Here is a 27,875-nt window from a genome sequence, read left to right as displayed (position 1 = left end):
GAAGAGAAGAGTATGGAGAAGGGAAGGAGCTGCTCATGATCCAAAGCATACCTCCTCACAGAGCTTTTATTCTCAAAAAATAGGTGCTGGAACTTAAAGGGGTTGTAAAGGTATTTTTATTTTTTTTTTAAAATAACAAACATGTTATACTTACCTTCACTGTGCAGCTCGTTCTGCACAGAGTGGCCCCGAACCTGGTCTTCTGGGGTCCCTCGGCGGCTGTTTCAGCTCCTCCCCGCAAGCATTTACCACCTTAATGCGAGCTCCCTCGCATGGTGGTGAGTGCTTGCGGGCGCGCTCCCGTGATACAGCCGGCGGCTATAGCCGCTCGCTGTATCACTCGGCCCCGCCCCCCGGCGCGCCGCGTCATCGGATGTGATTGACAGCAGCGCGAGCCAATGGCTGCGCTGCTTTCAATCCATCCACTGCAGCCAATCAGCGACCAGGCTGAGCTGCAATGAAGATGACGAGGACGAGCAGCGAAGATTCGAGGCGTCAGGTAAGTAAAACGGGGGGGCTGGGGGCGGCAGTACTGTCAAAAGTTTTTTCACCTTAATGCATAGAATGCATTAAGGTGAAAAAATTTTTACCTTTACAACCCCTTTAACTACGGCCCCACAAAACCCCTCCCCCTACACACACCCTCCAAATCACATCAAATAGTGGGTGTGTTTAGTCAAAAAACAGTAGGAGGGTCTTTAAGGGGCATTAAATGCCAGGATTGCATTACATACAGAGTGCAGAGCTGTCATTTGTAAACACAGAAACCAGACTTCTGTGTTTACAAGTGATTGTAGTGAGCAGGCACCAAAGAGTCTGAGCCAGAGGTGGTGGAACTGAGTTCCACCAAGTTCCCCTGAAAAAAAGCCCTGCCTCCTCATCAGTGAAGCATGGTGGTGGTAGTGTCATGGCGTGGGCATGTATGGCTGCCAATGGAACTGGTTCTCTTGTATTTATTGATGATGTGACTGCTGACAAAAGCAGCAGGATGAATTCTGAATTGTTTCGGGCAATATTATCTGCTCATATTCAGCAAAATGCTTCAGAACTCATTGGACGGTGCTTCACAGTGCAGATGGACAATGACCCAAAGCATACTGCGAAAGCAACCAAAGAGTTTTTTTAGGGAAAGAAGTGGAATGTTATGCAATGGCCAAGTCAATCACCTGACCTGAATCCGATTGAGCATGCATTTCACTTGCTGAAGACAAAACTGAAGGGAAAATGCCCCAAGAACAAGCAGGAACTGAAGACAGTTGCAGTAGAGGCCTGGCAGAGCATCACCAGGGATGAAACCCAGCGTTTGGTGATGTCTATGCATTCCAGACTTCAGGCTGTAATTGACTGCAAAGGATTTGCAACCAAGTATTCAAAAGTGAAAGTTTGATGGATGATTGTTAATCTGTCCCATTACTTTTGATCACTTAAAAAGTGGGAGGCACATATACAAATTGTTGTAATTCCTACACCGTTCACCTGATTTGGATGTAAATAACCTCAAATTAAAGCTGAAAGTCTGGAGTTAAAGCACATCTTGTTCGTTTCATTTCAAATCCATTGTGGTGGTGTATAGAGCCAAAAAGATTAGAATTGTGTCGATGTCCCAATATTTATGGACCTGACTGTATATATATATATATATATATATATATATATATATATATATGAGAAGGGTCATACAAGAGAGGTAGTAAATAATGAAAGAGGTCTGCATAGTATACAAACCAATCAAGTATAATGCCCTGTACACACAGTCGGACATTCCGACGGAATATGTGCGATCGGAGATTGTTGTCGGAAATTCCGACCGTGTGTGGGCTCCATCGGACTTTTTCCATCGGAATTTTCGACACACAAAGTTTGAGAGCAGGCTATAAAATTTTCCATCAACAAAATCTGATCCTTTAAATTCCAATCGTGTGTAGAGAAGTACGACACACAAAGTGCCACGCATGCTCAGAATAAATTAAGAGACGAAAGCTATTGGCTATTGCCCCGTTTATAGTCCCGACGTACGTGTTTTTACATCACCGCGTTCAGAACGATCGGATTTTCCGACAACTTTGTGCGACCGTGTGTATGCAAGACAAGTTTGAACCAACATCCCTCGGAAAAAATCGGATGGATTTTGTTGTCGGAATGTCCGATCAATGTCCGATCGTGTGTACAGGGCATTGGTTTGGGCAAGAAGACAGATGGGGAGTGAAGTTGTGTAAAGGTGCAAAGCAGTATTGAAGGGGACAGCAGTGAAAGGGAAAGTGATGAAAAATAAAATAAAAAAACAAACAAAAAGTGACACGTGGACTCTATTGCACAGGTGTAAAGACAAGTTTTGTATTGCATGCTAGTGAAGAGTTAGACCCCATACACACTATTAGATTTTCTGCTAATTTTTGTCTTCAGATTTACCAAAAACATGTAGTGCAAGGGCCTGCCTGACTGCATACAAATTAAAGCTCTTAAAGTTTGACCTCATATTATATGAATACAGAGGGAGAACTAATGGGATTTTGATGGTGCAAGTAGACTATACATACAAAAAAATGTTTTTTTCTTTAAAAGAACGCAATTTATTGTTTACATCAATTAAAAGGAGAACGTATAGATTGTACAAAGTATCATAAACACTTTTTCTTTTTTTACAATCATAAAAACATAGGTGGTCAGAGGGAATGAAAAGTGTATATTATAATTTAACAGATGATAATTATTGCATACTAGCCCGACATGTTTCGCATTGTCGCTTTTTCAAGGGATATGCAACTGGTAATGATATCATCCAACACTTTTAGTAATTCTAAGGAAATAGAGAGAAAAAGATTTTTTATATACACACATAGATGGTATTAAATTTATAATACAACATTGAATACATTGAAAAAACACGCGCTGTCACTCCGAAAAGTCAGTTGTAGCTTACCCCTAGATTGACCCAACAAAGCCTCGTCAAACCCAGCATGTGCAGACCCAAACCAGGGCAGCAGGGAGGCTAAATTGCAACCACAGGGAACAGAAGGATGGAGCTGTTATATAGATAGTAAATATCTTGTTTCAGCAAAGATGTATGCAAGGAATTGATTGGGTTAAAAAATAATAATAATTTGACACTTACTCAGTTGATTGATCAGAGCTGTAACCAGGGATGCAGGTAACCATCAGTTTCAATGAAAATTGTAGTTACAGGGAATACTTCAGTAGTAAATGAATGAAGCTAAGGAGTTGAGTAAGAAAAAAAGATCTTACTACAGATGGGGAGATTGCAAAGCTAAATAATGTAGACTAAGTTGTAATTTATCTGTGTAGAGATAATAGAAGTTTACAAATGTCTCATAATAGTGTAATTTAACTCCAATGAGATGGACATAATGTCTCAAAATTTGCCTGCTATGGCAGCAATATGAATGCTTACAATCTAAAGTCTATGGAAGTTCAGAGAGTGAATAGGAAATAGGTAATAGACAAGATGTGTGGATATAGAACAGTGTGTGGTGTACTCACCAGTCACTCACACTGCTGGGGTATCGGCTTCATCCTCCGGCGCTGGCAGACATGTCTGTCAGATAAGCCGGTTTAAATACTGTTCCCCAACGAGCCGGCGTGTGACGTCGCCGGCTCGATGCGGACGTAGTGGCACCAGTGCGCATGCCCGGGGAACCGGATAGCCGTCCAGACTACACATCCCATGAAGCACAGCGGCCGCAGAGGGAGCCGACATGCGCAGAGCATGGCACGGCGGCTCCTCCCGCCTGTACACCGCGTCACGGGATGAAGGGGCGGGGAAAGGGGCACCAGCAGTGTCCTGTGTTGGAACCGGTCCATCGGGGAGGCACGGCGCAAGATGGGCACATCTCGAGGATGTGCCCCGGGCGTCCGTGTGGATGCGGCAGCCCCCTCTGGTCCCGGTGCGGGTAGGGGGCCGGGGGCGATCTGGCAGAGAAGGGCCAAAGGAGTAACCGATCGGGCAGGAAGGGACCACAGACCTTCCGATCCGATTGGTGAATCAGAGGGACAGCGCGCTTACATAAAGGAAATAAACACAATTGAATTAAATCAAAATTGCATATACAATATCAGTGTTACACAAAACTGTACATTGATCAAATATTGAAGTCAAGGATAACATATATACCAAGTATGTACATTTGACATGGGGGGAACAAATCATCATGTATAAATGACAAAGGGGGGATGGGGAAGGGGAAAAAGAAGTAATGAACAAGGAAAGTGAGGTGTCTGATGGACATTGACACCGTGGGATCGTACATGGACAGCTACAAGTTTATAGGAAAGGCCTGTAACTCAGGCACTTATTCAGGCCTGGGAAATGAGTGGCTTTAAGGGTGTAAATCCAGCGGGCCTCAAGCTGGAGCAGTGTCCGATCGACACCGCCCCCTCTTTCGTCCAGCGGGATATGCTCCAAAGCCCGGAACCTAATGGTTCTGGGGTTGAAGTTGTGGCATAGACCCACATGCCTGGCAATGGCTGTATTCATTTGTTTTTTAAGGATGGGTTTTATGTGGTCTCTAATTCGTTTGAAAAATGGTCGTTTTGTTTTGCCGACATAGAAGCCGCCACAAACACATTGAGCTAGATAGATTATGCCCGGAGTCTGGCATGTCGCATTAAATTTAATCGAGTACCACTGCCCGTTGGGAAGTAGGAAACGAGATGTATTTTCTACATACTGGCAAATGTCACATCTGCCACATGGAGAAATGCCTGTATGAGGGGACTTCTTATTGAAAGAGCATCTTGGAAATGACTGTGAACTAGGCGGTCCCTCAATGAGGGAACCCATCTGAACGTTATCTCGGGGGATGAGTTGATGTATTTGCTAACTACTGAATCGGCTGATAGAAGGGGCCAAAATTTAGTTACAATGCTTCTGATCTCACTGTGTTGGTTAGAATAGCGAGTAATCAGTCTGACAGTATCAGATTTTTTGAGAGGTTTGTTTGAAAATAGTAACGAGTCTCTGTTTCGGGTTTTAACCCGATTGTATGCCCTTTTAAGGCATGAGTGACTATATCCACGGGATAGTAATCTTTTGTATAGATCTTTGGCTGCTATCTGGAAGTCTGCATCCTTGCTGCAATCTTCAATTTTTTGTCAGGAATTTATGCCTGTGGGAAATGCCCAGCATGTAAGCAATGCCGACATAACCTTAAAAGAAGAAAGGAATTTATCGCCTCTGCTACCAATAAAAAATATCAGATAAAACATCTCATAACGTGATACAGTAGGAGTTGTGTACATGTTGCAGTGCGACTGCGGACTCCAATATGTAGGCAGAACCTGCAGACCCATGGGTGTCTGCATAGCTGAACATGTAAACAATATCAAAAGGGGTGTCAAAACACATAATGTTTCCAAACATTTTAGATTATTCCACGATAGGGACCCCAGATGCCTTAAATTCTGGGGCCTCGAAAAAGTGAATAAACACTGGAGAGAGGGAAATTTCATTAGGCAGTTGAGCCAACGGGAATCTCTGTGGATTCATGAAACCCAGGTTGCGGTCCTGAAGGGGTTAAATGTTGAATTTGACCTCAACTGTTTTATATCAGACAAATAAGTATGTATTTTTTTGATGTTTTAACCATTGGATTTTATTTTGAGATTGTTATGCAGATGGCCACGGATAACCTTACTTTTACTTGTTCATTTTTAAGCATATTATTTATTTAGAATGTTTTCGTGTTTTCTTTTTAAATTGGTTGCATTTGGCTTTGTATACTGGTGTCCCCGCTTAGAAAGGCAAATGTTTTTTAGAAGTTTCTCTGGCTTCCGGTTCCACTACATTCTGTGCAGACACCAGTTGCCTACATAAAACTGTCAGATGACTGTCTAGCTCCACCCTAGCTGACAAAGTCCTATTCGGACGTAACGCCGCGTATGGGGGGAGGAGCTTATGCACGGACGTCACCCGCTGCCATCCTATGTGTGGTCACACACACTTGATCTACGGATCTTTTATTCACTTACCTTCGGTATTTTAAATGTTTGCGCTCATGTGCGCTGTACATTTATGTCCATTCCATGACTTCATTTAAATAAACGAAGTACACTTAGAGCGTGTCCCATATATCTTTTCATATCCATTGGGGAGGTGGTATCATCCCTACACCCACTGTCTGCGACCTGAAGGTTTTTTAAATTTGAGCTCTCTGCTGGGCAAACGCTTCCATTTGGCTAGAGCAAGGTCCTTTACAGCAGTACCAGGAGGTACCATCATCCCTGGTGGGATACACGCATGTTTGACCTCCTGTAGCTAAGAGGTCCATCCCTTCTGGTAAGTGCAATTTGGTTCATATGGTGGAGGATAACGTCACCCATTTTCACTTGGAGGAATTAGTTCACTCTCTGTCACAAGGAATCTTAGTTTCCATCCTCCTTGGATTTAGCATTTTTACACTTATACGGACTGGACTTATTTCTTTTATTATACATATTGCGCTGCACTTACCATCGTTTACCATTTTACTTTTTAGGCATATGTGATTATCTATAGTGTTTAGCTTGCATTCCATCTGTGCTATTTAGTTTTGTTTGCGCTGATTGTTCCTCATGTATATATAGGTGTTACAGATCACCCCACAAAGTACACCAAGCATCACTGATATACCCCTGTCCTTATACACATTTCAGTGTCCCAATAAAAAATCTGTCTGTCCCCCATCACTGCCAATACTAGGGATGAGCTTGAGTTCAAGTCGAACTCATGTTCGACTCGAACATTGGCTGTTCGCAAGTTCGCCGAACAGCGAACAATTTGGGGTGTTCGCGGCAAATTCGAATGCCGCGGAACACCTTTTAAAAGTCTATGGGAGAAATCAAAAGTGCTAATTTTAAAGGCTTATATGCAAGTTATTGTCATAAAAAGTGTTTGGGGACCTGGGTCCTGCCCCAGGGGACATGGATCAATGCAAAAAAAAGTTTTAAAAACGGACGTTTTTTCAGGAGCAGTGATTTTAATAATGCTTAAAGTGAAACAATAAAAGTGTAAATTTCGTAACTTGGGGGTGTCTATAGTATGCCTGTAAAGGGGCGCATGTTTCCCGTGTTTAGAACAGTCTGACAGCAAAATGACATTTCAAAGGAAAAAAGTCATTTAAAACTACTCGCGGCTATTGCATTGCCGGTCCGATAATACACATAAAAGTTCATTGATAAAAACGGCATGGGAATTCCCCACAGAGGAACCCCGAACCAAAATTTAAAAAAAAAATGACGTGGGGGTCCCCCTAAATTCCATACCAGGCCCTTCAGGTCTGGTATGGATATTAAGGGGAACCCTGGCCAAAATTTAAAAAAAAATGACGTGGGGGTCCCCCTAAATTCCATACCAGACCCTTCAGGTCTGGTATGGATTTTAAGGGGAACCCCGCACCAAAATTTAAAACAAAAAATGGTGTGGGGTCCCCCCAAAAATCCATACCAGACCCTGATGAATGCAAATGTTCCTCCAGTATTTTTTGATAACATACTGTATTCATCTTGCCATCAATTTTTACCAAATTTCCTGTGCCTTTGTAGCTCACACATTCCCAAACATCAGCAATCCACCTCTGTGTTTCACAGTAGGAATGGTATACCTTTCATCATAGGCCTTGTTAACTCCTCTCCAAATGAAGCGTTTATGATTGTGGCCAAAAAGCTCAATTTTGGTCTCATTACTCCAAATGACTTTGTGCCAGAAGGTTTGAGGTTTGACTCTGTGCTGTTTGGCGTATTGTAAGCGGGATACTTTGTGGCATTTGCGTAGTAATGGCTTTCTTCTGGCTACTCGACCATGCAGCCCATTTCTCTTCAAGTGGCTCCTTATTGTGCATCTTGAAACAACCACAACACATGTTTTCAGAGTCCTGTATTTCACCTGAAGTTATTTGTGGGTTTTTCTTTGCATCCTGAAAAATTTTCCTGGCAGTTGTGGCTGAAATTTTAGCTGGTCTACCTGACCGTGGTTTCAACTGAACCCCTCATTTTCCACTTCTTGATTAGAGTTTGAACACTGCTGATTGGCATTATCAATTCCTTAGATATCTTTTTATATCCCTTTCCTGTTTTATACAGTTCAACTACTTTTTCCTGCAGATCCTTTGACAATCCTTTTGCTTTCCCCATGACTCAGAATCCAGAAACGTAAGTGCAGCACTGGATGAAAGATGCAAGGGTCTGTCAGGAGTCCAGAAACTCATTGACCTTTTATACACACACAAACTAATTACAATCAAACAGATCACAGGTGAGATTACCTTTAATAGCCATTCAAACCCCTTTGGGTCAACTTGTGTGCATGTTATCAGGCCAAAATCACCTGGGTATGTAAACTTTTGATCAGGGTCATTTGGGTAGTTTCTGTTGTGATTACGATTTAAAAAGAGTAACACAGTTGATTGATAATAAATGGCTTCATTCATATTCTCTGAAAAATGGCCAAGAAATCATAAATTCTGCCAGGGTATGTTAACCTTTGAGCACAACTGTATAATAGGATTTTTATAACAGCTTACATGTAAAATCCTTTTCTTTTGAAGTACATCACAGGACACAGAGCCATAGTAATTACTATGGGTTATAGTCCACCTTCAGGTGCTGGACACTGGCACACCCTAAACAGGAAGTTGCGTCCCTATATAACCCCTCCCACTACTGGGAGTATCTCAGTTTTGTAGCAAAGCAATACACGTGTATACTAGAAAGAGGGGCGGGACCTTAGTGTCCTGTGATGTACTTCAAAAGAAAAGGATTTTACAGGTAAGCTGTTATAAAAATCCTATTTTCTTTAATCGTACATCACGGGACACAGAGCGATAGTAATTACTATGTGGGATGTCCCAGAGCAATGCTAACTGAGGGGAGGGAGACACAACCAAAGTAGGGCACCATGAGAACAGAGGATTTATACTGCTGCCTGCAGTACACTGCACCCAAAGGCGACATCCTCATGTCTTTTTACATCCACCAGATAGAATCTGGTAAATGTATGGTTTGAAGACCAAGTGGCGGCCTTGCAGAATTGAGCCATGGAGGCTTGGTGATGCACTGCCCACGAAGCACTAACAGCCCTAAAGGAGTGTGTTTTGATTTGAGAGGGTGGAATCTACCTCTTTAAACCATAAGCTTGAACGATTACTTGTCAAATCTATTTAGAATAGTAGATTTTGATCCTGCCTGTCCTCTTTTAGGACCTTCAGGCAACATGAACAAAATATCCGTTTTCCGAATCTGAGCAATCGCCTTTAAGTAGACTTTGACTGCTCTCACCATATCAAGAGAATGTAGTGATTTTTCTTCCAAAGAACAGGGTTCTGGAAAAATGAAGGTAGAACAATATCCTGGTTTATATAAAAACCTGATACTACCTTTGGTAAAAAGTTAGGATGAGGACACAATACTACCTTATCCTTGTGAATAATAAAAATATGGCTCTTTACAAGAAAGAGGAGCCAATTCTGATACCCTTCTTGCAGCAGATATGGTTACCAGAAAAAAATAGTTTCCTTGTCAAAAAAGGACCAAGAGAATATGTCGTATTGGGCCAAAAAAGGCTGTTTTGTAATGCTGACAAAACTAAATTCAAGTCCCAAGGGTTCAGGGGTTACCTAACCGGAGATTAAGCCGTGTGTCACGGAACGTCCCACACTCCGCTTGAGTGCTTCCGTCAGTATACCGCTTCCTAAGTTCTGCAACACGAGTCCAATGGATCTGGCTATAGGAACCCCCAAGAACTAGACAACACCAGCCTTGGAGTACATCAGAACTGTTTATTTGAGATCTCACCCACATTTATACACCAGGATGACTCAAAGCTAACCTAATTTACATGAGCTAATTTACTACAAAATTTACCCAGACTAGATGACAGACTTTTGGGCACCGAGCTTCACACAGTAATATAAACACAATAGCTGGAGCTAATTACAATTAACGATACAAACAAAACCTAATTAACATGAGCACCAATAGGAGTCGTCCCGTCTACATTGTATAGAGGACAATGTGATCAGCTCATTCAATTAACATACATCCTGGGAGATATTGTGGACAAATATTACTGTCCCTTTTTAAGTAGTCCAAGATATATTTTCTCACTCACCCTGTGCCAGGATGGCACAGGGTGACTTAGACATAAGATGTATTCTGAGTTCCACGGGCCCTCCCGTCACATCTCTCCCCTTTCGGCAGAAGACTAACACAGGAGGAGACCCCAGACGGGTTGACTCCGAAGTTAGTAAGTAGCTCCAGTCCTCTAATGCCTGTACCCACACAGTACCCCAAATAAATTGTTCCAAACAAAGCATTACTCACCCAGCCAACCTCTGCCTCTCTCAGAGAACATATCCGCCGCTGGGGAGAGGCCTGGACTGGCCCTTCTCTCTGGAATCCTTTCTGCCGCTGGAGAGAACACAGGGTGTCTGGGCTCACTCTGTCATGCTGTTGGGGATCGGGGCCCACTGCCCAGCATCCCTGGGGTATACAGGTGGAGACTGAAGTCCCATCCACCTTCACAGGAAATCCATCCTCTGTTAGTTGAGGGCAGAGTCCAGCAGTCCTCGGCCCTGTTGCCAGCCCTTCTGCTGGAAACCCCACACCATCTGTTCCGAATAACTGTTGGAGAGGGAGGACGACTGCCCCGCCTCCCTGGAACTCTGCAGTTGTTGCCGGTGCTGGGCAGAGGTTGGTAACACTCTGCCCTGTTGCCAGCACTTCTGCTGGGGACTCCGCATCCTCTGCTCCGGCTAACCGTTGGGGCAGGAGGCTGGCTTCCTCCACTCCCAAACTGTGTAGCTGCCATTGGGGAGGTGAGCCGGCTGCTTCCTTTTCTATTCCCTCATCTGGCTGCTGGGACGACATGTCGATGGTACTGTCTCCCAGGTACACGGATCTTTGCTGGGGAGGAAAGCCCGCTTTCTCCACCCTGGCCAACTGTTGGGGAGGGACAACACACACCTCCTCTCCCTTCTCCCCCTGTATCTGCTGCTGGGAAGTGATTGCCATCTTCTCACCCTGAGCCTCCACAATTGCTGCAGGTGTGGGGCAGAGGTCTTGGACCCTCTGTCCGGTTGCCAGCACTTCTGCTGGGGGTTTGCCAGGTGGTTCCTCCTCTACAGAAACGTCTATTAAATCCCCAGTCTCTGGAATTGATAAAAGTGTGGGACAGAGGTCTTGGACCCTCTGTTCAGTTACCAGATCTTCAGCTGGAGAAGTTTGTTTTAACTCCATAGATGCTGCTAGCAGAAAATCACATGTCCCTGTCAGTGTTGTGGGAGAAAGGCCGACTACCTCTTCTCTCAGGAAGGCCGAAACTACTGTTGGTGCTGGGCAGAACACAGTGAACTTTGGCCCTGATAGCAGCTCTTCTGCTGGAGGCTCATCAAGTTGTTCTTCCTCAGCAGAAAAGTCTATCAAATCCCACGTCTCTGCAACTGATGTCTGGGGATAGAGGTTCACCATCTCCTGTCCATGGAACCCAGAAGATTCTATCATTTCTGGGCAGAGGTTAGCAGAGCTCTGCCCTGTTGTCAGCACTTCAGGTTTGGGGATGGCAATCTCCGGATTTTCCACTGCCAATTCTCTGGCATGCTGCTGAACTTGTTCTAGCAGTTTCCTGTATGCCCTTTCCAGATGCTGTTCCTTCCTTAGCAAATGGTCCAGATCAGGTTTGAGCTCTGAGACCCCTGCAAGACCGAGCATAGACTCTCTATATTCTCTCAGGTCCTCAAGGTCAGGTTCCCCTTCATCGCCAAACATAAAAAGATTTGTAAGGCTCTCCCACAGCAATCCAGGGCCGCCAAAGTCATATCCCTCCGGAGAGCATTCTGTTGTCTCCCCTAAATATCCCTCCTCTGCGTGCCATTGCAGAGCCCGATAACGATTGTCCAGCTCTATCTCCTGCTGGACCAACCTGTCCAACTCAGTCACCCATTGCTCCTGGGGCCGCTCTCCCAGGAATGCCATCCGCAATGCCCGTTGGTCACTGGCCCGTTGCTCTTGGGTTGGAAAGCACTTGCCCTGTTTTATACCAGAGAGACGGAGGGCTGCAATCCAGAGCTCCACCCGAATTTGCTGCCTAAGCTCCAGGTATTCATCCACAGACACAGTCCTGGTGTATGTTGAAAGGATGATCCGCAGCAGCCCCGGAAATTCTGATGCCAGGTCCATATCTCCGCTGGGGTGACTGAAGTCTGCTATCCTGATCTTGGATCCAGTTGGAGGTTTAGATTTCCCAGACTGCAGGAAGCTTTCCCGCTGCTTGCCACCAATGTCACGGAACGTCCCACACTCCGCTTGAGTGCTTCCATCAGTATACCGCTTCCTAAGTTCTGGAACACGAGTCCAATGGATCTGGCTATAGGAACCCCCAAGAACTAGACAACACCAGTCTTGGAGTACATCAGAACTGTTTATTTGAGATCTCACCCACATTTATACACCAGGATGACTCAAAGCTAACCTAATTTACATGAGCTAATTTACTACAAAATTCACCCAGACTAGATGACAGACTTTTGGGCACCGAGCTTCACACAGTAATATAAACACAATAGCTGGAGCTAATTACAATTAACAATACAAACAAAACCTAATTAACATGAGCTCCAATATGAGTCGTCCCGTCTCCTACATTGTATAGAGGACAATGTGATCAACTCATTCAATTAACATACATCCTGGGAGATATTGTGGACAAATATTACTGTCCCTTTTTAAGTAGTCCAAGATATATTTTCTCACTCACCCTGTGCCAGGATGGCACAGGGTGACTTAGACATAAGATGTATTCTGAGTTCCACGGGCCCTCCCGTCACACCGTGTTACCCCCTGAATAGGTTACGAACCAAAGAATGCGAAGCAAGTTGTCATTGAAATAATACCTGTAAAGTAGGATGGAATACCGGACCTTGCAAGAGAAGGTCTGGCCGTTAAGGTAGGGTCCATGGGTCCCCTACTGCCATCTTTACAATCTATGCATACCAATATTTCCTGGGCCCCACTGGGGGCCACAAGAATCAATGACTTCCCTTCCTGCTTGATCCTGTAAAGAAGTCGTGGACGCAGGCAGAATAGGAGGGAATGCATAAATCAGTGAGAACCAATTCCACAGGAATAGCAAGGCATCTGTTCCGCATGCTAGCGGATCCTTTGTTCTTGACACAAAGTTGTCGATTTCTTTGTTGAACCTGGATGCAAATAGATCTATGTCTGGCATCCCCCATTTTTGACATATTGACAGAAAGATATTGGGGTGAAGGAACCATTCTCCCAGGAACAACTGCTGGTGACTCAAGTAGTCCGCCTGCCAATTTTCTATTCCTAGAATGAAGACTGCCGGTAGGCAAAGTACATTGTTTTCTGCCCAAGCTAGGATATGATTCACCTTTCTCTGGGCTGCACAACTTCTTGTGCCCCCTTGGTGATTAATATAGGCCAGGGATATGCAATTAACGGACCTCCAGCTGTTGCAGAACTACAAGTCCCATGAGGCATAGCAAGACTCTGACAGCCACAAGCATGACACCCAGAGGCAGAGGCATGATGAGACTTGTAGTTTTGTAACAGCTGGCGGTCCGCTAATTGCATATCCCTGATATAGGCCATTGCTGTGGCATTGTCGGATTGAATCCTGGCAGGACTGTTGGAGATACAACATATTTCAGCTTAGCCTATTAACTGCAGTTCTCAAAGAGGACACTAGATGTCGCTAATGCTCAGTGGTATGCTGTGCTGTGCAGTTTTCTATGATATGTTGTATTTCCTGTGTATAGTGTTGTACTTGTTGGTTTCTTTTTCCTGTCTGTGTTCTTCTTGCCATGTGAGGTGATATCTGTATACTTCTTGCCAGTTATGTTCCAATAAAGAAGTCAGTTCCTGTTATTCCACAACGTCTGATCTGAATTGACTCCGCTGCACCTAACAATCGCACTCTGCAACAGGTTATGGGCCCCGTGTCCGGATAAAGTCATACAACCAGGTGCGGCCCAGGCAGAACAAAGCCTTGAACGGAAGACAGTGTGGCTGATGCGGAGATTGACATAAGGAAGGTTTCCAGTGACATCTCCTACAGACAAGTAAGACTGTTTGTATATAAAGGAGGGGAAAAATGGCCGGAAACTCAGAGCTTAAACTCTCAGTGGCCAAGCTGAACAATGACAATTATCAGTTATGGAAGTTCAAAGTGGAAATGCTATTATCCAGAGATGACTTGTGGGAGGTTACCACCACAGAGAGGCCACAGGATAATAATCAGGACTGGGACTAGAAAAACAGACAGGCACAAGCCACCATAAGCTTACTAGTGGAGGATGATCAGCTCATTCATATAGGTCATGAGGACACAGCGAAAGGCATGTGGGACATACTGAAAAGACTGCATGAAAGATCCAGTTTAAACAGCAAGCTGTTTTTGCTGCGGAAACTTTACAAAATGAGACTTGGAAGAGAACAGGACATGCAGGAGCATATAAGTGCAATGCTGAAAGTGATTGCGCAACTCAGATCAATCGGGGAGAATATAACAGACAGTCACACTGCAGCCATGTTGTTATGCAGTTTGCCTGATACATATACTGCACTAATCAATGCACTGGAGACACGACCTGAGACAGATCTAAAGCTCGCATTTGTAAAAACCAGGCTCATAGATGAGTATCAGAGAAGAAAGGAATTAGTGCATGACTCCACAGAAACCGACACCAGAACCGCTCTTAAAGTTACAGATGCAAAGTTACACAGGAAAGAGACCAGAGTGTGTTTCAGATGCCACAAACAGGGACAAATAAAGAAAGACTGTACTATATGGAAAGCAGAGCAAATGAGACAGCGTCCCTCTTATGCTAAAAAAAAGGTCAAAACCATAATCAATGATCCATGGGAAGGAAACTGGAATGCCACATTTAAAACGACAGGCAACAACAAATGCCAAGGCTGGTGCATCGATTCCGGGGCAACCAGTCACATGACGAGTGATAAAAGTTTCTTCACAGAACTTGATCTGAACAACAAAGAAACTATTTATCTCTCAGATGGAAGCAAAATACATGCAGAAGGATATGGGCATGGAACCCTTGTATGTCCGGATGATGCGGGACACAATTTAGCCATACCAGTGAAAGATGTGCTTTATGTTCCAATCTAGAAGGAGGACTCTTATCTGTGAAGCGTCTAACAGCCACAGGACTCACTGTAAAATTCCGAGGTGACAAGTGTTCTATTCTAAACGGCAAACAGACAATAGCAAGTGCCAAGCTGGATGATTATCTATATCACCTCGACACAGTGAAGGAAATGGTGAGACTATATACACACAAGCACAATGACTGTATACATATATGGCACAGACGTCTAGGTCACAGACACCCAGAATGCATACAAGAACTACAAAGGAGGAATCTGACAAGGGATCTAACAGTATCCCCTTGCCAGTTACTGTTAAGTGTGAATGATGCATTAAATCCAAAGCAACAAGAGCAACACTTCCCAAAGTCAGTCAGAAGAGAGCTTCAAGACCACTTGACTTAGTTCACAGTGACGTGTGTGGTCCTCTAAACCCACCCACACCTGGAGGCAACAGGTACATAGTGACTTTCATAGACGACTATTCAAGATACACAGTCACCTACCTAATGCAACACAAGAGTGAAGTTTTCGACAAATTAAAAGACTATATAACAAAGACCAGTAACAAGTTTCAGAGGAAGCCTCTCATACTTCGGAGCGATAATGGAGGTGAATTCACAGGAAGTAAGATACAAGAGTACTTAAAACAGAATGGAATAGAACATCAAAAGACAGTCCTGTACACACCAGAACAAAATGGAGTAGCTGAAAGAAAGAATAGAACTCTGACTGAAATGATCAGATGTATGCTGACAGACTCTGGACTACCACAAAAATACTGGAGTGAGGCAGCCATGACAGCTATATATTTGCAGAACAGACTTCTTTCCAGAACAGAAAACCCCATATGAACTATGGCACAATGAGAAGTTTTTGGACGCAAAGCATTCATCTATATACCTGAAGAAAAACGAACCAAACTCCAGAACAGAGCGTTTGAAGGTATCTTCGTTGGATACAATGACAATGTTAAGGGTTACAGAATCCTAAATCCCAAAACAACAAGGTTACCATTAGCAACAGCATAACTTTTGTTGAAGATTTAAGAGACAATGTAATGACAACAGTAGAAACGAGAATAGAAGAGCAAACTGACATTGACCAGCCCATCTCTGTAACTTCCGAACAAACAGTTGAAGTAAGTGCAGACTCAGCCAGCACTGAAGAGCAGAAACAAGAAGACTCCGACACAAAAACGAGACGTTCAACAAGAGAAAATAAGGTTAAACCACCTATACGTCTCTCATACAAAGCAAGTACTGCCAATATCAACGAACCTGTGAGCTGGGAAGACATATCTCAACTTCCAGAACAAGAAGCAAGTAAATGGATAAAGGCTGCTAAGGAAGAGATGAAATCCATGCATGACACCAAAACATGGACACTTACAGAACTACCACCCGGAAGGAAAGTCATAGGCTGTAAATGGACTTTTAAAGTGAAATACAATGCAGATGGCACAATTGAACGGTACAAAGCAAGACTAGTAGCCAAGGGCTATTCTCAAAAATACGGAGAGGACTATGAAGAGACGTTTGCACCAGTAGTCAAGCACACTACAATACGGACTTTACTGACAATATCCGCCATAAGGAAAATGTAAGTGAAACATTTTGATGTGAAAACCGCGTTTCTACATGGCGATTTAACAGAAGAAATTTACATGGAACAGCCACCAGGATTCAAAGACGAACAAAGGTCAGACCTAGTATGCAAACTTTGCAGGAGTATATATGGTCTAAAGCAAGCAGCCAGGGCTTGGAATATAAAAATAAATGAAGTGCTTACACATCAAAACTTTCTAAGGAGTAAAGCAGACCCCTGCTTATACACAAAGAGGTTGGCAAATCGATGGGTCTATATGCTCATTTATGTGGATGATATCCTGATTTGTTTTGAGCAAGAAAGGGATGAAGCAGAAATACTGAAAAAACTAAATCAGCACTTTGACACCAAAGATCTTGACAACATAAAGAATTACCTCGGTATCCAGATCGAGAGAGAGGAAGATGGCAGCTTTCTTCTGAACCAAAGACACAAAATACAAGAAATAATTGAAATATTTGGAATGGAAGACGCCAAACCGGTAAAGTCTCCCGTGGAAACCAACTACCTAAAGGAGATGAATTGTCAAGATAACCCATTACCTACTAATACTCAATACAGAAAAGCAATAGGGAAATTGCAGTACCTTACTACTGCTACAAGGCCGGACATTGCAGCAACTGTTGGAATCCTATGAAGAAAGGTTTCGATGCCAAGTAAAAAGGACTTGAATGCTGTAAAGCGAATCATTCGCTATCTGAAAGGGACTTCGCACTAAAACTTATGCCCCGTACACACGGTCGGACTTTGTTCGGACATTCGACAACAAAATCCTAGGATTTTTTCCGACGGATGTTGGCTCAAACTTGTTTTGCCTACACACGGTCGCACAAAGTTGTCGGAATTTCCGATCGACAACCACGCGGTCACGTACACCACGTACGACGAGACTAGAAAAGGCCGGTGCAGAACCAAGCGCGGCACCCTTTGGGCTCCTTTTGCTAATCTCGTGTTAGTAAAAGTTTGGTGAGAGACGATTCACGCTTTTTCAGACTCGTGGCTTTCAGATCGTTTTCTGCCGTTCAGTTTGTGCTTGTGGGTTTGTATCTGCTCTTCAGTGCGTGCAAGCAAGTTCCGCATGACTTTAAGTAGTCATTGTATTCTTGTTCGTTGGTTACTGGTTTTCAGGTCGCTCTTCACAGGCCTTGCTGTTCTTCAGTGTGTTCTGTTACTTCGTTCTGAGCAGCCGACCGTTTTCTAGCCATGTTTCGTATGCGTACTCCTCGTAGAGTTCGTGCTGTGCGGGGGCTTGGTGTTGGGGTCCTGACCTTGACACAAGTCCAGTCCATGAACAGGGTGGGGAGGAGTTCATGGACCAAGAATTGGTTGCTTCAGCGTGACCAGTTCTGTCATATGCCTTTGCTCCGTGAGATCCGTGAGAATAATCCTGATGATTTCAGGAACTTTCTCAGGATGACGGACCCCGTATTTCACCGTTTGTTGGCTTCGCTGACCCCTTATATCAGCAGTCAGGATACCTGCATGAGGCAAGCCATCACTCCGGAGCAGAGGTTGGTCGCTACCCTGCGGTATTTGGCCACAGGGAGAAGTCTGCAGGACCTCAAGTTCTCGACAGGCATTCTCCCCCCAGGCTCTTCTTTGTGGACATTTACTGCTTGTGTTTGTTTTAGCTGACCCTGACAGAAATGTGTGGAGTGCAGAAAATGTCGTGATTGTGTAACCTTATACAAAGCACTGTTGGCTGTTATTTACTAAATGCAAAGACACTTTTCACTACAAGTGCACTTGCAACTGCACTGAAACTGCACTTGTAGTGCAAAGAGGATTTGCCCTTAGGAAATAACCCCCATTTTCTCATAAAACAACAATTACATCACCCCAAAAGTGTTGTAGTGTTGAGACAATAATCCACACATTCTTGATGAGCAATCTTTTTAATACCTGCACAATCACATGTGCATTTACCAAAGGTTTTTCTGACAAACCAACATGTTTGTTGTATAACAATTTTTGTGGTGTCATTATCCAAAATCAAAATGTGTATTTTATAGAAAACAGGCCTGTGTAAAACCCACAAGAAAGACACAAATCTTGATCTTACAAAGTTCACATTTGGTAGAACTTGAAGGCAATATCAGACATGAGTATTTAGGAACTGTGTTTGATATTGCGTTCAGATGGGGGGAAATCACCCCAGGAAAAGCCAAATTTGGAAGATGCACACAAATTTCCCAATGTCAACATGTGCTATCTGCCATCACGGGGGATCAAGGGACGTGTTTTGGGGGAGAAAGCCCTTCCTCACAGCTACTTTATTATTGAGGAAGGGGTTGCACCCCCAAAACGCGTCCATTTCTCCCGTGATGGCAGATAGCACATGTTGACACACTGTGTGCATCCTCCAAATTTGGCTTTTGGAAAAATCACAAAAACATTTCGCACATTGTAGCAGACAAAAGAAGAAAGTGATTTGGAGGGGCTTTAAACTCGCCCCAAAACATCAATGATGTTTTTATATTTTGGAATAACATCATTGATGTTTTGCTTGATGTTTTCCAATTGTAAATTACACCCCATGATCTCCCCGATCAGGATCTGGGTGTCCTCCGAGTCTTTTCTCACCTACGTAAAACAAAAATGGTATACTTAGCACACAGATATTTGATGGCAGAACTATAAAGATGAAACATTGCTTGGAAGTGGGGTACAATTGTCTATTTTAGCCGAGTTCCAAGATGTAGCTTTTTTAGTGTCCTTTGTCAAGCTGCAATACTTTACCTGTTTGGTACAAGCTTCACAGATGTAGCCCCCCCCTATAGTATACACTGGAGCACCTGTGTGGCCCCCTAATAAAAATGGCGGTTTTGTATCCCACACTAGTGCTCCAGCGTCCAGATGTGTAAACAGCTGCTGAGTGTCCTCTCCTTACACAGAATCTAGTTTGCATTTCATTCTAGTAACAAAGCCATCTACACAACCAAATTCTTTGAAGACAAGTATAGGGCCTCAAAATGCTGGCCAAATGCATATGGCCTAAACAATGGTATTTTATCGTCCGAAATAAAAATGTGTGATCCGAACGAATAATGTGCCCATGAACATGAAAGTTGCCATTTTAAACTGTACAACAGTTCCTAAAAGCACATGGAGCAGCACGAATGTAATAAACACAAGAACAATAGGAACACAGCACAACTACTTACTTTTTTGCAGCACTCTCCGGATCTTTCTGTACTGTTCATGTTCTCGTAATTTCAGGCCCGACCACCGCTTCCTGAGCTGATCTTTCGATCGTCGTACCCTGAATTTCCGGTGCAGACTTCTGACCACTTTCGCCATGATCTTGGCCTTTCGGACATTGTGGTTGGGGTAAGGCCCATACTTTCCATCATAGTTGGCCTTCTTCAGGATGTCCACCATCTCCAACATCTCCCCAAAGGACATATTTGAGTCCTTTAATCTCTTTCTGGATCGGGACGTTTCAGGCTCCGGCCTTTCCTCCTCCTCCTCCTCCTCGTTGCTGTAATTAGCACTATCCTGCTGTCTATCCGCCATGTGCTCTTCCTCCACTGTGCTGAACGAAAAGGGGCGGGGAATAGAATAGAAAGAACGTCAGGGGCAGGCGGAGTTATACGCATGCGCAGTGTGTATAAATCGTAACGCGCGCGTCTTACGTACGATCTGTGAGCGGAGGAAGGAGCATCGGAGACGCCGATCGTGCTAACGAAGGTAGGATCTAAACTTGGGCCTATACTGCTTCGAAATGGAAGCCTATATTGTAACAAGATTAGGGGAGTTTGGCCTGACATTAGGGTTTGTCTTGTGTTGTGTCTTGCAGAGAAAATGGATGGGTTCAACGACCACAATTTCCTGCCCCTGTTTATTGACAAGTACAGGGAGCTGCCCTGTCTGTGGCAAGTGAGACACCCCCCACTATAACCATAAACAAAAGAGGCAGGCAGCGCTGGAGAAATTGCTGGAGTTGGTGAAGCCGGTGGTCCCCACAGCAACCATCCCTTATTTAAAAGCTAAAATTGGTGGCCTGAGGAGCACTTATCTTAGGAAGCGCAAGAAGGTCACAGATTCCCAGAGGTCCGGAGCTGCAGCAGATGACATTTATGTCCCCAGGCTGTGGTACTATGAGAGACTGCGATTTCTGTCAGACCACACTGAAGTCAGGGAATCCCTCTCCACTCTTCCTTCCACTCTTCCTTCCACCCCAGCTGAGGCTTCCGATGTCCAACCTGGGCCTTCCAGCCAGGAAGAAGTGGAGGAGCCCAGCTGGAGTCAGGTATAGCATTCTTCGACAGATTTCTGGGCAATAAATAAATGATGTTTACTAGATGTTATTATTGATCATTAATTGCTGATTAAAAAAAGTGTTTTACATATCAATAGACAGTAGTGGTCACCCAAAATTGGGACAAGAATGCAAAATGCTGGGCTCAGAAGGATAGTCTGTTATATTTGTTAACATTGAATTTGCAGCAGTCAGGAGGTGAAAACTGTGTGTGATTGATGTAAAAAAAACTAAAACTATGTCCCTTTTTCATACACAGGAAGACCTCAGCCAGGAGGAGGCTGTGGAATGTGGCAGTCAGGAGGAGGCAGGGATTATTAGTGTCAGCCAGGAGGAGGCGGGGATTATTAGTGTCAGCCAGGAGGAGGCGGGGATTAGTGGCAGCCAGGAGGAGGCGGGGCTAAGTGTCAACCAAGAGAAGCCTGGGACAAGTCGCAGCCTGACTGAGTCTCAGGTTCCTCCCCTCCGCCTGCCACATAAATGAGCCAGGAAGGCCACTCCCAGTCCTGTGCAGGATTCAGCATACAGGCTGATCCAGGAGGCTTCGGCGTCCCTCAGAGCCTTCCCCAGTCCTGAAGAGGCCTTTGCCTGCATGGCTGCCACCAAATTGCTGGGCATGCAGGAGGGCCAACGCAAGATCTCTGAGGACCTGATTTATAAAGTCCTTCGTAAGGGGGAGAGTGGGGAACTGACACACAAGACGGATGTCATTGAGATCGACGATCCTCCTCCTCCTCCTCCTCCTGCTGCCACAACTCCACAGCCACAGCGTGGAAGGAGGCGTGGAAGGAAGACCAAAGAGTGATGACCCTGGGTTCAGTCTGGTCTGACAGAAGATGCAGTCTCTCGTATGACCACAGCCTGGGACTTCTGGACCAGACTGCCCTCCCTTAGATATGGACTCCTCAGGCCACCAATTTTGCTTTTAAATAATTGATGTCTGCCCTGGGGGTCCAAGGCTTCGCCCACTTCTGCAGTTTCTCCAGCGTTGCCTCCCTCTTTGTTTATAGTTGTGACCCCTTAATAAAATATTTTTAGGTAAATTCTACTCTCCTGTGTGTGTTTTCATCCAAAAAGGACAGTTTGTTGGTGACGATTCAGGTACATTTCTAACATAAAATGTGAAATTAACAAGGGACAACAACACCAAACAATCTCCTACAGATTAAATAGAACAACATATCAATGGTGTTGTGGGAACTTGTCACAAAAAACACACAAACATTTTCGGGAGTACAAATCAAAAGCACCAAAAAAAAAATTAAAAAAGAGAAACACAAAAAAAGATTCTACATTAAAGTAAAAAAAAAAAAAAAAAATATGTTGTCAGATGTGAGAAATCAAAATATATTGAGGGAATCCCGATAAATAGTAACGAAAGAAGTTTGTGAGAAGTGTGTGTGAATAGGAGCAGCAAAACGACTTAATTCTTGTCACATTATAAAGAAGAAGAGAGTGCGCTGTATTAAACCATTTTTAACATTGCAGCGTGACGAAAGTGCTGTATCCATTGCGAACGCTAAGTTTACCAGAACGAGCTGTCCCGTGTCGGAATTTCTTCTGAGTATGCGTGGCACTTTGTGCGTCGGAACAGGCCACACACGGTCAGAATTGACGCGATCGGATTTTGTTGTCGGAAAATTTTATCTCCTGCTGCCCAACTTTGTATGTCGGAAAACCCGATGGAAAATGTCCGATGGAGCCCACATACGGTCGGAATTTCCGACAACACGCTCCGATCGGACAATGTCCATCGGAAAATCCGACCGTGTGTACGGGGCATATAAGTTACCAGCAAGTGATGAAATCACCCTAACAGGATATGTGGATGCTGACTGGGCAGGAGACACCAGTGACAGAAAATCTACCAGTGACTACTTATTCTTTCTGTCAGGTGGTGCTATCAGTTGGACTAGTAGAAAGCAACTCTCTGTTACACTGTCGTCTACTGAAGCAGAATATGTCGCTGCAGCGCAGGCAAGCCAAGAAGTTATATGGCTAAGGCAGTTATTAACAGACTTGGGTCAACCACAGTTGGGACCAACAGAAATCTATGAGGACAATCAAGGATGCCTTGTACTTGCGCACATGGAAGGAGTTAATTCAAGAACCAAGCACATTGATGTGAAGTTTCACTTTCTTAGGGATCTTCAAGAGCAAGGTCTTCTTGAGTTACTTTATTGCCCAACCGAGGATATGACAGAAGATATCCTTACAAAGCCCCTGACCGCTGAAAGACATTCAAGGCTTACAAAGAAGATAGGTTTAACAGACTAAGCCTTAACGGTTGAGAAAGGGTGTTGGAGATACAACAGATTCTCAAACAGGACACTAGAAGTCGCTAATGCTCAGTGGTATGCTGTGCTGTGCAGTTTTCTATGATATGTTGTATTTCCTGTGTATAGTGTTGTACTTGTTGGTTTCTTTTTCCTGTCTGTGTTCTTCTTACCATGTGAGGTGATATCTGTATACTTCTTGCCAGTCATGTTCCAATAAAGAAGTCAGTTCCTGTTACTCCACAACGTCTGATCTGAATTGACTCCTCTGCACCTAACAATCGCACTCTGCAACAAGGACAATACCATAAACCGAACGTTCAGGCCCTCAGGACCAAGAGCTCTGCCTGAATTTTTTAAAATGTAAAATGGGCAAGGCCATTTCTGATCTGGGCCATTTCTCATGGACAGTTGCCTCTTCCAGGACTGTTCCCCAACCTAAACAAAAAAGGTTGGCATATGTTGTTACCACTTCCCAGGTAACTGAATGAAGGATTTTTTAGTAGATTTTTGGATATTAACCATAAACTGAGGCTCCGGCACACCCAGCCTACAGCACCTGGTATTTCCAGGTGGTCTCTCATCTGGGTACTAACCAGGCCTAACCCTACTTAGCCTCCAAGATCAGACGAGATCAGGTGCTATCAGGGTGATGTGGCCGTAGGCTTTGGAGTCAGACACATTGGGAATGTAGAGCTTGAACCCTTTGTTCCAAGCCGATAGGATACTGTTTTGCAGCAGTCTCGAATGAAACTGAGCATTAGGAACGGCCTCGAATGAAGCCACCATCTTTCCCATCAACCTCATACAAGGTTGAATAGAAGAAATTCATCTTGCTTCGACCACATAAATCAGTTCCTTTATGGCGCTGATCTTTGCCTGGGGTAAGAATACCCTTTTCTGGGTGTACCTATGATCGGACCCAAGTATTTTAGCCTTCTTCATGGTTTTAAAGAAGATTTCTCCTAGGTTGAGAATCTGACCTAGATATTCCAGGTCTGGTCTGAGCGGGCTACCGACTGGTCTATCAAGAACAGATCGACTAGGTAAACCATAATCGTTATACCTTGGGCCCCTAATCTGGCTAGAAGAGGGCCCAGAACCTGTGTAAACACTCAAGGTGCAGTAGCTGGACTGGAAAGCAGAGCTACACACTGAAAATGAAGATTTTCCACCTTGAAAAGTAGATATTACTATTGAGCAAGGAAATAGGCATACGGAGGTATGCATCTTTGATGTTGATTGACGCCAGAAATTCTCCTCCTTGTAGGATAGAGATAACTGATTTGGATTTACTCCATACGAAATAAAGGTGGTTATATTCAGGAATTGAATTTAGATTTTTGAGATCCAGAATGTCCATTCGGATTTGGCACCGTGAAAAAAAGAGGTTTGAATCAAACCCCAACCTCTGTTCTTACATGGGGATCCCCATGATCACTTTTTTTCTTTTTTCCTGGATGCGTTGGAAACATTTGATCTGAGAAAACGAGGAGACGGGTACCCTGGAGCTATTGAAGAAGTCCCGACACTCTTCCTGCCAGATCCTTGAGATCTGCAAAGGAATTCCCCCTATTCGATCGAACCTGATGGTGGAAGCCGCCGTGACTGCCTGGAGGCTGATGCCTCTGGCACAGGAGAAGGAGCTTTGAAACGAAAATACATTTACTCTTTTTCTTAACTGGCAAAAGGGGTGCTTTCCAGTAGAATTTCTTTGGATGTATTATCAAAAACATCTCCAAATAGCTGTTTCACCACAAAAAGGAAGACTAGCCAGGAGCTTCTTACAAGGCGCTTAGCGAAGGGCGCAAGGCCTGAAGGATAGAATCTCTCATAGCAACTATTGCAAACATAAAGCTGCCTCCTGGGCCTCAGCAGGATAACCTATTTTTTTTTAATTCTTTATTTCTGTTACATGAGAACAAAAAATATGTACAACAGCTTACAGTTTCATCACTTCATACATATATCATATAAGCAATAAATTCCAGTGATTACATTATTTCTGCTCAAATATATCACATTTTTATTTCAGTTCTCCTATTATTTTATTCTTATTATACATACAGCAAAAAACAATCCCCCCCCCCGAAACAAACATAACCATATCTCGCCAGGCTAAACAGCAACAAGAAAAAAAAAAAGGGGGAGGGGTTTTCCCCGACCCAGGGGAGGGGGACCCGTCTTGATCTCCTCGTTTACTTCCACAGGGGCCTCACTCCCCCCCCTACATCTCCCAGTAGTCTCTTCCCCTCTTCCGACTGTATGAATACCTCCCATGGGGACCATATTTTGATAATTTGTTCCTTTCTATCCAATGTCGTAGGCAAAAGATTTTCCATTATTTCTACTCTCCTAACTTTATTGAACCATTGGAGATGGGGGGTGGTCGTGGGTCCTTCCAGCACGAGGCGATGCAGCGTTTCGTTGCATTTACCAGGTGACTTAGTACTGAGTTCTTATATTTCTTAAGTGGGATTTGTGAATACTGTAATAGGAAGCAGGCCGGGTCATCCGGGATCTGGTACTCTGTGAGTTTTTGAATGATCCTCTGTACTTCCTGCCAAAACTGTCTAATTATTGGACATAAAAGCCAAAAAATATGAAGTAAGGTTCCTTGTTCTTCGCAACCTCTCCAACAACTTTCTGAAGCAGCTGGGAAGAATTTATTAAGAGTTTGAGGGGTATAATACCAACATGTTAATAGTTTATAGCTCAGCTCCTGGGTTTTCGTGTACCTCGATGATTTTAGTGACAGAGATATAATGTTCTGGCGTTGAGCTGGTGTGAAAGTTTGGTCAAGATCTCTCTCCCATTTACTCAGGTCTGGCATTATAAAGTCTTCTGGGGGTGCCAACAACAGTGCATACATTTTAGAGATGGTAGGGGAAAGGGGCTCCTTTTCCTCACAGTATACCTCAAATTTTGTATGCGGACGACGATAGTCCTCTGTGGGTCCCAATGTTTCCAGAAAGTGGAGTACCTGTCGTGCCTGCCAGAAGGGAATTTCGAACTGTCCTCCCTGCTGTGCCAGCGATTCTATAGTTGGCCAATTATCAGATGTCAAAAAGTGTAAGGCTTGGAAACGACCCTTCTCCCAAAGATTCCCAAACATTCTGGGCTCTAGAAAAAAACAAAAAAAGGGATTGTGTAGCGCTAATGTGAAACAACCATATATTGCATACTGTAAAAGGCAATCAATTCCTCAAATGCAGCAATCATTGATATAAAAAGGACATAAAAATATTTATTTTAAAATGGAAGAGTCCTAAAGGTCCTCAAGGAATATATCTTGCAAGTTGATAGTGATCCTCAACATGTATATAACTTCGTATTGCACATATCCATAAGTGAAGAAAAGATGGTTCAAAGGTACATCACCACCAACAATGAGAAGGCTTACCGGAACCTTTGGACCCAATAAACCTACGTTCAATTGGGTCAAACAAGCTTATGGTCATCAACAGCTGATGAACTTCCGTGGAAGGAGGAAGAAGATCCAGGAATGGTGTGTGGAACGGTGTAGGCCTCAGGGGTGATGTCCTCAATGGAAGTGGTTATGATAAACAGGGAAAAACAAAAAAAGGCCACATAGTGTAATCCCGTATGAAAAAAGTATGACTATTTTATTGTAAAAAGAATTACACTCACATGTAAATAGATAAAAACAGCGCTGTACAAGTAAAATGGCGGCAGTGGGGTCCCACATGTTTTTTTTTTGTTTCTGCTTACATCCTATTGGCTGTGTTAGCTGCTTGCTATTTGGGTAGCGCAGAATTATTTGTATATATTCTGGGCTCTAGGCCTGGCGAGAAGTCCGGGTTTCCCAATATAGGGAACAAAGGTGAGTGTTGAGAATCTAGGGTTCTGGCAGATCTTGTATCCTATTCGTAGAGTGGGACCTATCGTGAGATGTGTTTTTATAGAGGTTGGTAAGGCTGTGTAACACCACACCGCTCTATTTAATGGGACCGGGCTCACTTGTTGTTCAATAGTCATCCACAGTTTATGTTCTCCATGCCTACTCCAGTCAATTATTCTGCCGAGTTGGGCTTCTTGATAATATCTGTATAGATCTGGCGCCGCTACTCCTCCTACTTTCTTAGGTAATGTCAGCAGTGCTCTGCTAATCCTTGGACGCTTGCTGGCCCAGATAAATTTAGTAATCATGGCCAGAATTTGACTGAAGTAAGCCATGGGGATCATTATGGGTAATGCCTGAAAAAGGTACAAAAATTTAGGCACTATACTCATCTTAACCACTTCAGCCCCGGAAGGTTTTACCCCCTTCCTGACCAGAGCACTTTTTACAATTTGGCACTGCGTCGCTTTAACTGCTAATTGCGCGGTCATGTAATGCTGCACCCAAACAAAATTTTTTTCCACAAATAGAGCTTTCTTTTTATGGTATTTGATCACCTCTGCGGTTTTTATTTTTTGCGCTATAAATGGAAAAAGACCGAAAGTTTTGAAAAAAAATATTTTCTACTTTTTGTTATAAAAAAAATCAAATAAACTCAATTTTAGTTATACATTTAGGCCAAAATGTATTCAGCCACATGTCTTTGGTAAAAAAAAAAGTCAATAAGCGTATATTTATTGGTTTGCGAAAA

General features: G+C 43.8%; 2 pseudogenes; one reads left to right on the top strand and one right to left on the bottom strand.

Annotated features, from left to right (window-relative positions):
• Window positions 1-17,188: 17,188 nt before the first annotated feature.
• On the top strand, window positions 17,189-23,236 carry LOC141110211 (uncharacterized; annotated as a pseudogene).
• A 573-nt stretch (window positions 23,237-23,809) lies between these two features.
• Window positions 23,810-23,928, bottom strand: LOC141125167 (5S ribosomal RNA; annotated as a pseudogene).
• Between the last annotated feature and the right edge of the window lie 3,947 nt (window positions 23,929-27,875).

The sequence above is a fragment of the Aquarana catesbeiana genome, linkage group LG01 (assembly GCF_042186555.1).
Source record: "Aquarana catesbeiana isolate 2022-GZ linkage group LG01, ASM4218655v1, whole genome shotgun sequence".
Lineage (NCBI taxonomy): Eukaryota > Metazoa > Chordata > Amphibia > Anura > Ranidae > Aquarana > Aquarana catesbeiana.
Note: the sequence above shows the minus strand (reverse complement) of the source record. Positions and strands in the feature narration are given on the sequence as shown.